Source organism: Pleurodeles waltl, chromosome 11 (genome assembly GCF_031143425.1).
Source record: "Pleurodeles waltl isolate 20211129_DDA chromosome 11, aPleWal1.hap1.20221129, whole genome shotgun sequence".
NCBI classification, from domain to species: Eukaryota; Metazoa; Chordata; class Amphibia; order Caudata; family Salamandridae; genus Pleurodeles; species Pleurodeles waltl.
The window spans coordinates 642,401,035-642,416,167 of NC_090450.1; positions in this window are offsets into that span (position 1 = coordinate 642,401,035).

The window sequence follows — 15,133 nt, forward strand, 5'->3', positions numbered from 1 at the left end:
CTTTTCAGGGTCTTGGGTTGGGCTATTTTCTAACCCTCACTGTTTTCTTACAGTCCCAGCGACCCTCTACAAGGTCACATAGGTTTGGGGTCCATTCGTGGTTCGCATTCCACTTCTAGAGTATATGATTTGTGTTGCCCCATCCCTATGTGCCCCCATTGCATTCTATTGTGACTATACATTGTTTGCACTGTTTTCTATTGCTATTACTGCATATTTTGGTATTGTGTACATATATCTTGTGTATATTTGCTATCCTCATACTGAGGGTACTCACTGAGATACTTTGGCATATTGTCATAAAAATAAAGTACCTTTATTTTTTGTATATCTGTGTATTGTGTTTTCTTATGATATTGTGCAAGTGACACTAGTGGTACTGTAGGAGCTTCACTCGTCTCCTAGTTCAGCCTAAGCTGCTCTGCTAAGCTACCTTTTCTATCAGCCTAAGCTGCTAGACACCCCTCTACACTAATAAGGGATACCTGGGCCTGGTGCAAGGTGTGAGTACCCCTTGGTACTCACTACAAGCCAGTCCAGCCTCCTACAACGGGGTCCTCCCCCAGTACACGCTACTCTACGGTCCTCCAGACTAACAGGTAAGTACACAGGGAGCACGTTGTATGGGCTATGCCTGGGTGGAGTGGGCTGGATGTTAGTTCGAAGGGGGCAGAGTTCAGGGAACATGAAGGACTGTGAATGCATGTGCCACATGGCAAGGGTAGGGATGTGGGCCACTCACTTTGACGGTGCAGTTGTTAATGACTGCTCTTCTTCGCCTGTACATGTCATGTAGGTCAGCGCCCACCAGAAGAAGGACATTTGGCGTGCCATCGCCAAGGACGTCCGGACCCTGGGGGTCCACCACAGACGGGGCACCCACTGCCGGAAAAGATGGGAGGACATTCGCCGCTGGAGCAAGAAGATGGCGGAGGCTCAGCTGGGGATGGCCTCCCAATGTGGAAGGGGTGCCCGTCGCACCGTGACCCCCCTGATGTTCCAGATACTGGCGGTGGCCTACCCGGAGTTGGGTGGGCTCTTGAGGGCATCACAGCAGACACAAGGGGGTGAGTACACTATCATTCTGGGTACTTTGCGTGCAGTGGAGGTGTCTGGGTGGGGGAGGAGGGCTGTGTGTTTCCCTAGGCCAGGGCGAGTTCCGTAGGCTAGGCCCTTCTGTAATGCAGGCCATGTGGCACTCCACCCCACCTCAGTAGAGTGCCAAGTAGAGGTATACGTGCCCCTGTGGTATCTATGTGTGCAGATGTCCGCCATGTAGGCCATATCCCAGGAATTGCATCTGTTGAGGCCAAGAGCACGGCGTAGTGCAGTGGCTGCTGTGTCTATATTTTCCGCCAACGGTAGCGGTAAGCCATGCACTCAACCTGTCTTTCTTCTGTCGTCCCCCCCCCCTTTTTCTGCTCTCCCTGTTCTTTGGTGCATCAGCATCATCAGGCGGAGGTACAGTGGCACCGGAGCACGAGGGAGCTGCATCCCACATGGCCATGGAGGGCCACACCACGGACTCAGAATACACCAGTGGGACAGAGGGCGAGGGGAGCTTCACGTGGGTCACCGGATCACCAAACAGCAACACGGACTCGTCCGCCGATGGGAGCTCCCTTTTGGTGGCGGCACCATCTGTGCCCCCCACTTCTACAGGTACAGCCGCCACCTCCCCTACCAGCACCGCCCTCCCTGCAGCCCCTCAGCCTTCGCCCCGTGCCCGCTCACCCAGGAGGGTGGGCATCACCTTCGCCCCAGGCACCTCAGCCCCTGCCCCAGTCACTCCTGCTGCCCTCAGTGAGGAGGCCATTGACCTCCTCAGGTCACTCACTGTTGGGCAGTCTACCATTGTGAATGCCATCCAGGGTGTCGAAACGGAGTTGCAACACGGTAATGCATTCCCGGAGGGCATTCATTCTGGTCAGGCTGCCCTTCATCGAACCCTGCAATCTCTGGCCTCAGCACTGATGGCAGCCATTGTCCCTGAGTCTAGCCTCCCCCCTCCAAGTTCCTCCACCCAGACCCAATCCCCTGTACCCCAGCCTATCCCAAGCACACCATCAGACAAGCATGCACACACCTCAACACACACAAGTAGCTCAGGCAAACATAAGCACCACACAACCCACAGGCACTCATGCAAGCATCACCCACATACAGACACAGCAACATCCACTGCCTCCCCTGTGTCCCCCTCCTTGTCATCTCCCTCCTCCCTCCCAGTGTCATCTACACTCTCACCTGCATGCACTACATCTACAAGCACTAGGACTCGCACCAGAGCACCCAGAACCACACCCCGCTCACCTGCACTCACCACCCCACTACCATTTACACGTCCCCTGTATCCACTCCCAGTGTGTTTGTGACGCCCCCTCCCAAAGTACCCAAACGCGGGCACACACACACCCAACATCCATCCACCTTACGACAGCCTCCAGTACCTGCACCTGAACCCCAATCACCTAAAGTTACACCTCCTACAACCACCTCCTCTTCCTCCACTCCCAGACCCCCTCCAGCTACCCATCCCAGTCTTCGTCAGCAACTCTTCCTCAGCAACATTGACCTCTTTGCCCCTACCCCCACCCCTCCAATTGATAGGTCCCGTAGTAGCACCTCAGCCAAAAAAAGTCCAGTACCAGTGGTGCGTGTTAAAGGTGTGTGGAGTGCACCAGCCACCAGGGCAGCCAGTGTGACATGGAGCCGAAGCACTGCCAGTCCACCCCCTGTAAAGTACCTCAAGTTGGAAAGTGGCCGATGGGACAGGGTGAAGACTCCTGGCGGTAAATCTGCTCACAAGGGTCCCATGGGGATTGCAGAGTCAGCTGTGATTCCTCCAAAGGTGGTGAAGGGCCAGAAGAAGTCTGCACAGTCTAGTAAGAGCAGCACGGCTGAGAAGGGCGCCATCATCCCCGGCGGCCGGGACACCACCGCCAGCACCGTCGTCACTGGTCAGGAGACCACCGCCAGAGTCAGTGCCCAGGAGGGCAGCAGTATCGTCACTGGTTATGGGACCACCACCGGAGTCAGTGCCCAGGAGGGCAGCAGTATCGTCACTGGTCAGGAGACCACTGCCGGAGTCAGTGCCCAGGAGGGAAGCAGTATCGTCACTGATCAGGGGACCACCGCCGGAGTCAGTGCCCAGGAGGGCAGCAGTATCGTCACTGGTCAGAGGACCACCGCCGGAGTCGGTGCCCAGGAGGGCCCCGGCAGCCACAGCCTCGCTGGGCAATGAGGGACCGTCATGCCACACACCAATGCACAGCTCAGAGACCGCCATGGCAAGCACCGCTCAACAGGTCAGAGACCGCCATGGCAAAGCACCGCTGAACAGAGCAAAGCACCTCTGAACAGGTCAGAGACCGCCATGACAAAGCACCGCTGGACAGGGAAAACACCGCCATGGTGAAGACCGCTGAACAGGGCAAAGCATCGCTGAACAGGGCAAAGCACCGCTGAACAGGTCAAAGACCACCGTGGCAAAGCACCACTGAACAGGGCAAAGCACCGCTAAACAGGTCAGAGACCGCCATGGCAAAGCACCACTGGACAGGGAAAACACCGCCATGGTGAAGACCGCTGAACAGGGCAAAGCACCGCTGAACAAGGCAAAGCACCGCTGAACAGGTCAGAGACCGCCATGGCAAAGCACCGCTGGACAGGGAAGACACCTCCACATCAAGCATCGTTATCCCATGTGCAGCTGGGACAGTGACGGAACAGGAACCGTCACGGGGAGCCTGATGCAGTCTGGGCATCATTCCCCCTCCAGAACCAGTGGAGACATGCATCCACTCCGTCTGTCCTTAACAGGATGAAGCACTCTGGGCACCAGTCCCCCTCCAGAACCAGTGGAGACTGTTATCCACTTGAGAGACTGTGGCTTTGCACTCCCCAGGATGCTACAGTAGGCAACCCACCCACTGTAGTGACTTGAGAGACTGTGGCTTTGCACTCCCCAGGATGGTACAGTGGGCAACCCACCCACTGTAGAGACTTGAGAGACTGTGGCTTTGCACTCCCCAGGATACATCAATCGGCATGGAGCCCCGTCGTGGATCTGGCGTGGTGCTGTAGTCCGGCTGAGGTGCCCCCCTTCCCTTCCCCCTGAGGTGCCTGTTGTATTTCTATCTGATGCCCCTGCAGTGTTCTCTCCGTTTGTGGACAGGTATCTAGTGTGGGCCTCGGCCATGCATTTTTGGCCCAGTGGTGCACTGACATCGATATGTGCACACCTGCACTACTTCTCGTAATGAATAAAATATTGGAATGTGTATATATATATATCTGTATATATTTGGTAACTGTATTTTGATACATTACAATGTTTGAACTGATTTCCTTTTGTCTTTGCATTCTTTCGGGGGGGTTGTGGGTTGTTACTGTGATGTTTGGAAATGCATTGGTGTGTGTGTTGTAATGTGCGAGGGTCGGGGAGGGGGTGGGGGTGTTGCGTGTGTGTCCCCCTGACTTTTGCCTCCCCAATGTCGTAGGTGCAGTACTCACCATTGTCTTCGGCGCCGCCTTGCAGGAAGACAAGGGCAGGGAGTATTTGTAGTTCCGGCTCCATGGTGGCCTCCTTCCTCGTGGAGTGTGTTAAGGTGAGCATTTTCCCATTGCAAAAGCTGTGTCTGCCGTGTTTTTATCCACAGTGAATCCGCCCCGGAAAAGGTGGCGGATTGGCGGGTTGTGATACTGTGGGCGGTACATTGTCTTTCGCCTGTCTGTTGGCGGTGACCGCCGCGCTGCTTGTCTATACCGCCGTGGCGGGCGGAGTGTTAAAGTGGCTGTCTATGTTGGTGGTTTCCGCCACGGTCATGATTTCCTTTTTTTGTCCGCCTGCCTGTTTGCGGTATTACCGCACCTTTAACACCGTCCGCCAGGGTTGTAATGACCCCCATAGTACCTGAATCAAAATGCCCCATTGCCACCCAAGTCACACTTGTGGTGACACTCTGATTGCGCAATGCACTCCGACATATACACAACGTGCACATAACCCACTCATTGCCTGGAAGGGAGGTGCAATTAGTGTGGCAGTGCCACAACAACACCCCTTGCATATTTTGTTTGCCCCAGATCCAACATTTGTTGATCAGAGACTGTAACTGAAGTCAACTCCACCCCAGGGTGGTGTCATTAACGCAAAATGCTTTCCTTCCTCTTTGTGTCATTGCCCTTCTAATGTGTGCTGCATTCTGAAGCACACATATAAACGCCACCTTGCCATAATAGCTTCTTCATGCGCAGGAAGCAACACCTCCCTGCATATAAACAATCTATCCCCTCAACACAGGCACCCCTTCACTAAGGTGCAAATATGCCTGCGTTGGTGCAGGGAGAACAAATCTGTGCAGGTGCTGGGGAAACGCAGGGGTGTGCTGTATTCCAATAAACATGCAGCATCCCTGCATTTCAAAAGTGGCGCAGTGCAACTTATATTGCTGTTCCACAGAGCTTTGCCACTTGAGAAAAAAGCAGGGCCTAAGTGTGCAACTTGTGGAACTCATACTGCACAGGGTGGACCAACAACAACTCCACACACCTCCATGTGACATTTGGGAATGGGTACAAAACTGAACTCATACAACACCTGGGGCATGTCTGTGACCATCATTTGTGCTGCTGGACAAGTAGCTTCAATCTCACCATGTAACACGGTTGTCTGTGTTGGGTGAATGGTTGGTGTTCTGCATAATGGGACATCTAAATGCTTAAGAACTGGCACAAGTGGCATCAAAGTTATCACCGGCACAATGTCACTAGCCCATAACGCAACTATACCATCATACAAATAGTTGCCCATGTGGATCCAAGCTGCACATTTCCATGTGCCACATCAACAAAGTCTCAAAATGCATGCATTGATCCATAGTCTACATCCTTAGCCTAACATATGCATGTGGCAGATATACTGTATGCAAGCAAATGTCCCAAATGTAGGGAGGGACAAACTAATTGGGCATACAATCCCCAGTGGTTGGACTGTCCCATCCAATTAGCACATGTGTAGAGCCTGCTAGAGGAAGATGAGAATGTAACACAAGCATTGTGAGCGGTGGACCTACCTGAGCTTTACTGCTGCGGTGCCATCATTCATGGTGCCAATGCATTATAGCCCCAAAAGAGTGACAGCACACATTACACTACTGTGGAAATGTCTACCATGGTGAATAGGAAGGTAAATTATGTGCCACCTTGGTGTCAGCGGCAGGGACAAGGAGAGTGCAATGATGTTGGTGGTATGGGATGAAAGTACAAAATACCTTGAAAGCTTGCCCAATGTTTGACGCACAATGCAACACATAATCTACAACTACAACCTTGGATCTGTAGCATGTCACTGAGCCTCCTCTAGCAAGTAAATGATGTGCTATGTCAACAGCAATCACAGTCAAAGATTGACATATCACTATCTAATTGCAGAGGGTGATGGCTTACTTTCTGCCGACCTGCCTGTGATTTTATAGATAACATGGATGACAAGCTGCTGACCATCAATGAAGAGACTCCCCAGGATGTCCTAGGTTCCCTCCAGACACCACCTCCAGTCGCAGGGAGGACACACAGTGTTGTGGGGTCTCCACATGAACCATGCAGCTACCAACACACAGCACCAGCCATTCCTGACACATTCCTGGACTCCAAGGACCCAGACATCACCTTTCAGAGGACAGTGGTAGAAGTCCAGCGGGACCTGGCCAAGCGGGTGAGGATGGGGATGGAGACCATGGCAGGCAGCCTAGAGGGAGTGCAGGGGTGCCTCACTCCAAATAAGGACAACTCAGCTGCCATCAGAGGCACCCACTCCCTGCTACGTGGACTCAGCAGTCTCTGGTCAACATAGCTGCTGTCACGAGGCAGAGGCTTTAACAATTGCCCTCCCAAAGTGGCAGCAGCATGTTATGCAACAGACTGGGGGTGATACTGAATACTTCGGAGTCCATATAGCAGGAAGTGGCCTCCCTCAGGGACAACATGGCTGCCTACCACCATGATGTTGCTGCAGTGTTGAGAAATCAGCAGTTCCTCCTTGCTGTAGTGATGCCTTATGTGCTCCCACAAATGGCAGCTACTGGGACCTTTGATTCCACATCTCTATCCCCTGATGTGTGTATGGAACATGGCACAGGATGCACCACACACATCAGGGGATGAAGATGTGGAAGGAATAGCATTCACACGGAAAACCACCCTGTAGCACCAGTCTGTGCCATATGGGCAGTATCTCCTTAGTTCTGTGCTTAAGATCATGCCAGTGTTGTGACAGCTGGCAATGTGCCCTCTTCACTCAACCACCATTGACTTCTCTGCTATATACTGTCACTGTCTCAATTCATACCTATTGCCAATTTGGACACTTCCTCACTAATGCACACTTCTCCTAACCATGTCTCATTCATGTCCTTTACCCTTAGACTCCAAATGTACAACAGATGGCTCCGGCTCCCTCACGGGGTCTGTTAACTGGACATTGTATTGCATTAGAAAATACACTTGCACCTTTAAATAAATCTCCTTGCTCACATGTAACATGTCAACATTTACTGTGATCTATCAACTCAGATAAATGTATGCATTGTGTGAAGTTATGTCAATGAGAACATAACCTAATTAAATGCGTGCAATTCTGGCAGACACAAAGCCACTCAGTAGGTTTCTAACATGAAAAAGGAGAATGAAGGTGTTGTGGGCTACCACCAACTTACAGAGCCTTAAATACATATATTGAACAGATATCCACTTATGTTGACAAATGGCATGTAAGGATCAGGACCAAGTCTCTGGAAATTTACCCAGATGAGGGTACCAGTACAGCTCCTATGTGTGGTTCAGAAGAGGGAAATTTAATCAGTGATGGGCAGCTGTCAGTGTGCCAGGATACAGACCCTAAAATGGCTGAGGTCCTATGTGCCACAATTTCCACCAATAATTTTGAAAGACCCCAGCGATGACAGTTGAAGTTCCATACTTACCTGCCAAAGATTCTGTGTGCATGCACAGTGTGAATGGCTGGAACTGTGGATGACAAATGTTCTGAGTAGTTGATGTCATTTAGCAGCCAATCTGCCAGATGCTTGGTCATAGGGGATGCACAAGGTCATCCATGGAAAGAAAGGCAGAAAGCATACCCTAAGGCATTCCTCCTACTTGGATAGTGGACACATGAGAACACCCAGACAATCAATCAACATGGAGAGATGATTGTCTAATACTAACAGGATTTATTAAAAAATAATAAGAATAGCATATCAAAACCTGTTACCCACAAAACCTTACGCTAATCTAACTTAAACTAACATCTGAGCTTTCCCTTACAGCTATCATCCTATTCTAAACTTATCTTACACATGTTATGCCACACTCTAAACCTTGTTCCCCCACCCCCTTAAGAGACAAGATATGAGTAGGACAACATAAACTAAGGCTACACATCTACTAACTTAACCTATATCCTAAACAAATATATATTTTCTGTAAGTGTTTTTTAGATTTATTTTTTAATAAACATAGAAACCCCAACATAACTCCCCACCCAACCGCCCTAAAATAAAAATGTACTAAATACCACTCCAACTATACATACACTAACTTACTCCTAACCTACACTATTTAACTAACCTAACACTACCCACCTAAAACCCACTAAAAAAGTTAACATTAGTAAAAGGGAGAAGGGAAGGAACTGGGAGGCTGTGGCACAAATAGTTCATATCTTCTTAAATTTCGTTTTGCAGTACTTAAGCAATTTGTAGTTCCTGGCGTTGTTTTTTTCTAATTTATCAAATCTTGCCATCATGGCTGCCATGTCCTGTCTCATGTGGGCCTCAAAGGTTGAGGTTGTGGCTGGAGCAGGTGGCTTTTGGGGTGCCTGACAGTGGATAGATGCAGTAGGTGTGGAGGGGGGAGGAGCAGCAGAAGCCTGCCTTGACCACAGAATTTTTCCCTGATGTGTCCTGCACAGTTGTGGGCTATAGCAGAGATCTCACATGAGAAAAGGCAAGCCACGCCCCAGTGGATTTCTCTCTCCTATATTTCTTTGACATCTTTGGTACCCGACCTGTACCTCCATGATGTGTCTGTATCTGTCAGCAGTTTTCTCATATGCATGTTTCTGAGCTGGGGTCATATTGGCAGCTGAAGCATTAAGTGGACATGATGTTAAAAACAGCATTGGGTGGAGGTAGAAAAGACATGCAATGTACACAGCATCCTCAGATGACACATGCTGTCCACCACACATTCCACAATACTGACAAACTCTAAATCTATACTAACTTCCTACCAGCCATCTATGGTATCATGTACATGTCACTGGGGTAAAGGGTTATCCATTGTTGACCATAAGGGCCCAGAGGTAAGTGTACTACTGCATCCTTGCACAACATTTGTGTCATCATACCAGTGAGGATGAAGTGGCCAGACAAGTCGGCAATCCCTGTGCCATAGTCAATAAGCAGCGCAATGTGTGCAATCCACCACTTTGATACCCCTGGCGCTACATCAAGCCTTGGCCAGGCATCATGGATGCAAGGTGGGGGGTCATCTGATAGGGGGACAGGAAACTTCCCACTGGCAATTCTAAGCTTTGGCAAAGCATCATTTATGTGTCCTTGTGTTAACCTGCTCAGAGCACGTGTTACATGGGGATACACAATTGCTCACAAAGGCCCCCCCCATGGACAGTTCAGGCTTAGTGCCCATAAAGTTTGCCCAAAGCCTGAACAGTACATCTATACTGTCTACAGAGTTTGTACCTATTGCCCCCTACCCTGTGCTATGGTGTGCAAATTTTGTAATGCGGCACACACATGGTGGCTGTATGGGTGCTCTAAGGGGCACACTAAGATTGGAACTGCACTGGGTGCAGCTATAGTATTCCTATTTATTGAACCTCATTATTAGTGCCAAAAGACTAACATCTGCCCAGGGGAGGTATGAACATAGCAAAGTGTTAAGGGATGAATTGATACATCCTTGTTTCTTGTATGTGTGTGCCATTTGAAGGCACACACACTACAGCTAAAATGCCATGGGAGTTTTCCATAGGTTCACGTAGTTGTCCCTTCCTGCACATCAACTGAATAACATTACGGATGTCTTGCCAATACTATGTGGGCAGCTATTGTCGCCATAGTAGACCATTTATATCCAGGAAGGGATACCAACCTTCGCATATACACTCCCCTCAACACAGACACACTTGCACTGTGGTCAGAGTATGCCTGCGCTTATGCAGGCTTCTGAGTAATGTGTTATTGCTGGCACAGATGCAGGCCTGCCCCATACTGTTGGTAAAATGGGATAGGCCTGTGGTACAAACTCAGCACATGTGTGTCGGATAATAGTAATATTATGTGGTGTATGTGATACACAATGTACACAAAGAGGAAAGTGCAAGTAGTCTGGACCTGGTGCATAGCTATGCTCCCTTAAATGCAGTTAGCATAGGACACAAAGGGGCATTTCAACGTGGTGCTGCACCTAGTGCATCACAACTGTCCTTGCGCTCCTTAGCGCATCCCTTTCCCCCAACATGTATGCACCGTTAAAAAATATATGGTGGACCATGGCGCAGGGAAGGGGGCAATCACGTCATTTTATTTAGATGCAATGATGTACTCAGAAGGAGTAGCACCAACATTTTAGCGCAACTCCTGTAGAGTACATAGGGACCCATCATATATAATGGTATGCCCCCTTTTAACGTCTGCTCTGAGCAGACATTCAAAGTGCGGGAAAAATGGTGCAAGGATATATTAAATAATTCCCTACCCCATTTATTTTGCTCCCCTTCCAGGAGTAGCCCTCCTCCCATAAATTATGCCTGGCGCAGCCATCATGTTGTGCAAGGCTTAACAAAGTGGCGCTATGCATGCATCACACCACTTTGTTATCATGTTGCGGTGGAATGCCACTTCAGCGCTGCCTTAACATCAACTATGAATTTCACAATGCAGCAGTAAGGTGGCTCTAGGGGCTCTTAAATCAGGTCCAAAACAAGCTGACAAAACATGCTGCACTCAACCTTATGTCTGCCTGTCATGCACATGCAAATAAGAATGTGGCTATGCAAATGGGGCACTTACCAACTTGTCCATCCATCCGAATCCCCAGTTCATCCAGTAGCTCTTGCTCCTGTGCTATGAAGTCAGACCAACAGTTTTTTAACTGGTAATCGGTGCGCACGACTCTGAATATTCTGCATAGGTGGTGGAGCACCTTGCCCCACCACAGCTTCTGTGCTTCTGTGGGGTAGCCCTGTATTATGCTGCCACCCACAACTAGCATCACAGAAAGATAATGCTGAACCAGCCAGATGAACCCTCCCTGTTCATCTGCTATAATCTTCGTTGCTCCCCCTTTCCCAGACATTATTCAGTATAAGCTAACTGCAAATGTAAGAGCCCCAAAAAAATAAAACTTAACTACCCGACCTAAACCCAAATACCCCAACAAACTATGCTACCCCTAGGCAAACTCCCTACAATACAATGACAAATACAAGACAAAAACACTTCAAATGTTTGAGGAAAAAGACAAAAAGCACACAACAGCAACAGGACACAGCACAAAACTCTCCAAAAACACCAATCCTCCACTCACCCTCACACAGTCAAAGACAAAAAGACTGTGAAGTGAAAGTGAAATTGCTGTACCCTGTTTGCAGCCAGGAAGTCCTATTTCATCACTTCCTGGGCATGTGCATCATGTTTTCCGATAAGCATAGTTTTTTTGACACATGACGGTCATGCGTCCATTTTTTTCCCATTGTGGCTGACAAGACCTCAAGACTTATGATAGACGCGCTGGGCCCAGGTGTCATTTCATGAGTTGCAATATACAGAATATTGTTGTTTGCATCAGAAAAATTCACACATAACAGTAATGCATGGTATTCCTTCCCATGAAGACTGATAATGCCTGTGGATTTGAATTGACACGCATAGGCCAGGTGTAATTTTTTGGCATATCGGTGTATGGAATATTGCCATTTGTGCCAAAAATCTGACATATACCGGGAATGCATGGATTTTGTTGGAAAGGCTGACAGTGCACCCAGATTCACATGCCATGTCACAGGGACTATATATCTATGTAGTCAGTATGGTATGGCTACCTGTGTGTGCATGTGCGTTAATTTTTAACTGTAACATCGGTATGTGTTACCATTATGTTTGCATGTGTGTGTGTGCAATGCATGCGATTACTGATACCATTTGCATATGTGCATGTGTTGCTAGACTTTGCCCACATACATGTTACCACATGTGTACTAGGAGTGTACATATGTTATTTAACACATATTTGTGGTTCAACCACATTGTAATGTCAGATTTCTAAATGTACGTTTAACAACAGCACAATAGATATCATAGGCTATGTTTAATACATGGTCATGCATGTGATACCCTTGACAAATCATACACAGAGGATGCAGTGGACTACGGCTGGGTTGATTTCAAGTTATCCATGGCAATGTGAGTGCATGTGTGTCCACACTGTGGTGTGTTGTTTAGTTCAGGGTTCATGATGCTCTGCTACATGTGTGACATATGGTTTCCCATCCATCTATGATGCAGGAGATGGTGTACTCACATTAATCAATGAAGGTTCATATGTGTCGTGTGTGGAAAGACATTTGCAGTGTCAGATGTGTACAAATTGCCACAGTAGTGTGTTCATGGGATATGAAACCTCACATATCTATCTTCCTGCATGAACACATATTGGACTTTGTTAAATGGCCGTGTAGTCATATCAGTGCCACCTATGTTTCCATATGTGGCAACACATCTGATGGTCATTTAAGTCCATCAGTGATCGTGTGATACAAATGCATTTTCAGTAGTGGAAAGTTGAGTTTTGTGCAGACTCCTATACACAATACACATCCTCTGCCATTTAAGTGGCACATGTGTGTAGATATATCAGACATATGTGTGCATGCCACAAATTAGGCAACTACAATCAATCACAACATGTTTGTTATGACTGTCAGATACAATGGCATACAACTGTTGTAGTAAAGTACCATCTTGCCTGGCATGTTACCCCCATGTATTACTTATATGTATGTTTGTTTTTGCCTGTTTAACTGGGATCCTGCTAGCCAGGACCCCAGTGCTCATAAAGTGTGCCCTGTATGTGTTCCCTGTGTGGTGCCTAACTGTATCACTGAGGCTCTGCTAACCAGAACCTCAGTGTTTATGCTCTCTCTGCTTTTAAAATTATCACTGCAGGCTAGTGACTAATTTTACCAATTCTGATTGGCACACTGGATCACCCTTATAATTCCCTAGTATATGGTACCTAGGTACCCAGGGTACTGGGGTTCCAGGAGATCCCTATGGGCTGCAGCATTTCTTTTTCCACCCATAGGGAGCTCAGACAATTCTTACACTGCAGCCTGAGTGAAATAACATCCACGTTATTTCACAGCCATTTTACACTGCACTTAAGTAACTTATAAGTCACCTATATGTCTAACCCTCACTTACTGAAGGTAAGGTGCAAAGTTACTTAGTGTGAGGGCACCCTGGCACTAGCCAAGGTGCCCCCACATGGTTCAGGGCAAATTCCCCAGACTTTGTGAGTGCGGGGACACCATTACACGTGTGAACTACATATAGGTCCATACCTATGTATAGCTTCACAATGTTAACTCCGAACATGGCCATGTAACATGTCTAGGATCATAGAATTGTCACCCCAATAACATTCTGGTATTTGGGGTACAATTCCATGAATTCCCGGGGCTCCAGCATTGACCCCGGGTACTGCCAAACTAGCTCTATGGGGTTTTCTCTGCAGCTACCGCTGCTGCCACCCTGAGACAAGTTTCTGCCCCCCTGAGGCCTGGGCAGCACAGTCCCAGGAAGGCAGAACAAAGGATCCACCCTCTCCATTTGGAAATAGATGTTAAGGGCCTGAGAGGAGTAGCCTCTCCTGGCCTCTGGAAATGCTTTGAAGGGCACAGATGGTGCCCTCCTTGCATGAACCAGTCTACACCTGTTCAGGGAGCCCCCAGCCCTGCTTTGGTGCGAAACTAGACAAAGGAAAGGGGAGTGACCACTCCCCTGTCCATCACCACCCAAGGGGTGGTGCCCAGAGCTCCTCCAGTGTGTCCCAGACCTCTACCATCTTGAATGCAGAGGTGTGAGGGCACAATGGAGACCTCTGAGTGGCCAGTGCCAGCAGGTGATGTCAGAGACACCTCCTGATAGGCTCTTCCCTGGTTAGGTAGCCAATCCTCCTCTGAGGGCTATTTAGGGTCTCTCCTGTGGGTTTCTCATCAGATAACGAATACAAGAGCTCACCAGAGTTCCTCTGCACTTCTCTCTTCGACTTCTGCCAAGGATCAACCGCTGACTGCTCCAGGACACCTGCAAAACCGCAACAAAGTAGCAAGAAGACTACCAGCAACATTGTAGCGCCTCATCCTGCCCGCTTTCTCGACTGTTTCCTGGTGGTGCATGCTCTGAGGGCTGTCTGCCTTCACCCTGCACTGGAAGCCAAGAAGAAATCTCCTGTGGGTCGACGGAATCTTCCCCCTGCTAACGCAGGCACCAAACATCTGCATCACCGGTCCTCTGGGTCCCCTCTCATCTTGACGAGCATGGTCCCTGGAACACAGGAGCTGGATCCAAGTGTTCCCGACAGTCCAATGGCCCTTCTGTCCAAATTTGGTGGAGGTAAGTCCTTGCCTCCCCCCGCCAGACCCGCCAGACCGTGATCCTGTGTACTGCGTGAACTGCAGCTGCTAGGGCTTCTGTGCACTTTTGCAAGACTTCCTTCATGCACAGCACAGCCCAGGTCCCCAGCACTCTGTCCTGCATTGCCCAACTTGCTGGGTGGGACTCCGACTTCGTGGGAGCCTTTTTTGTTGTGCTCAGATCTTCTGAATGCCTGTTCAGGGTCTCTGCGGCTGCTGCCTGCTTCTGCATGGAGTCTCTCTGTTGCTGAGTGCCCCCTCTGTCTCCTCCTCCAAGGGGCGACCTCCTGGTCCTTCCTAGGCCCTGGCAGCACCCAAAATCTTTAACCGCGACTCTTGCAGCTAGCAAGGCTTGTTTGCAGTATTTCTGCGTGAAACAACTCTGCATCCTCCAGCATGCCATGGAAC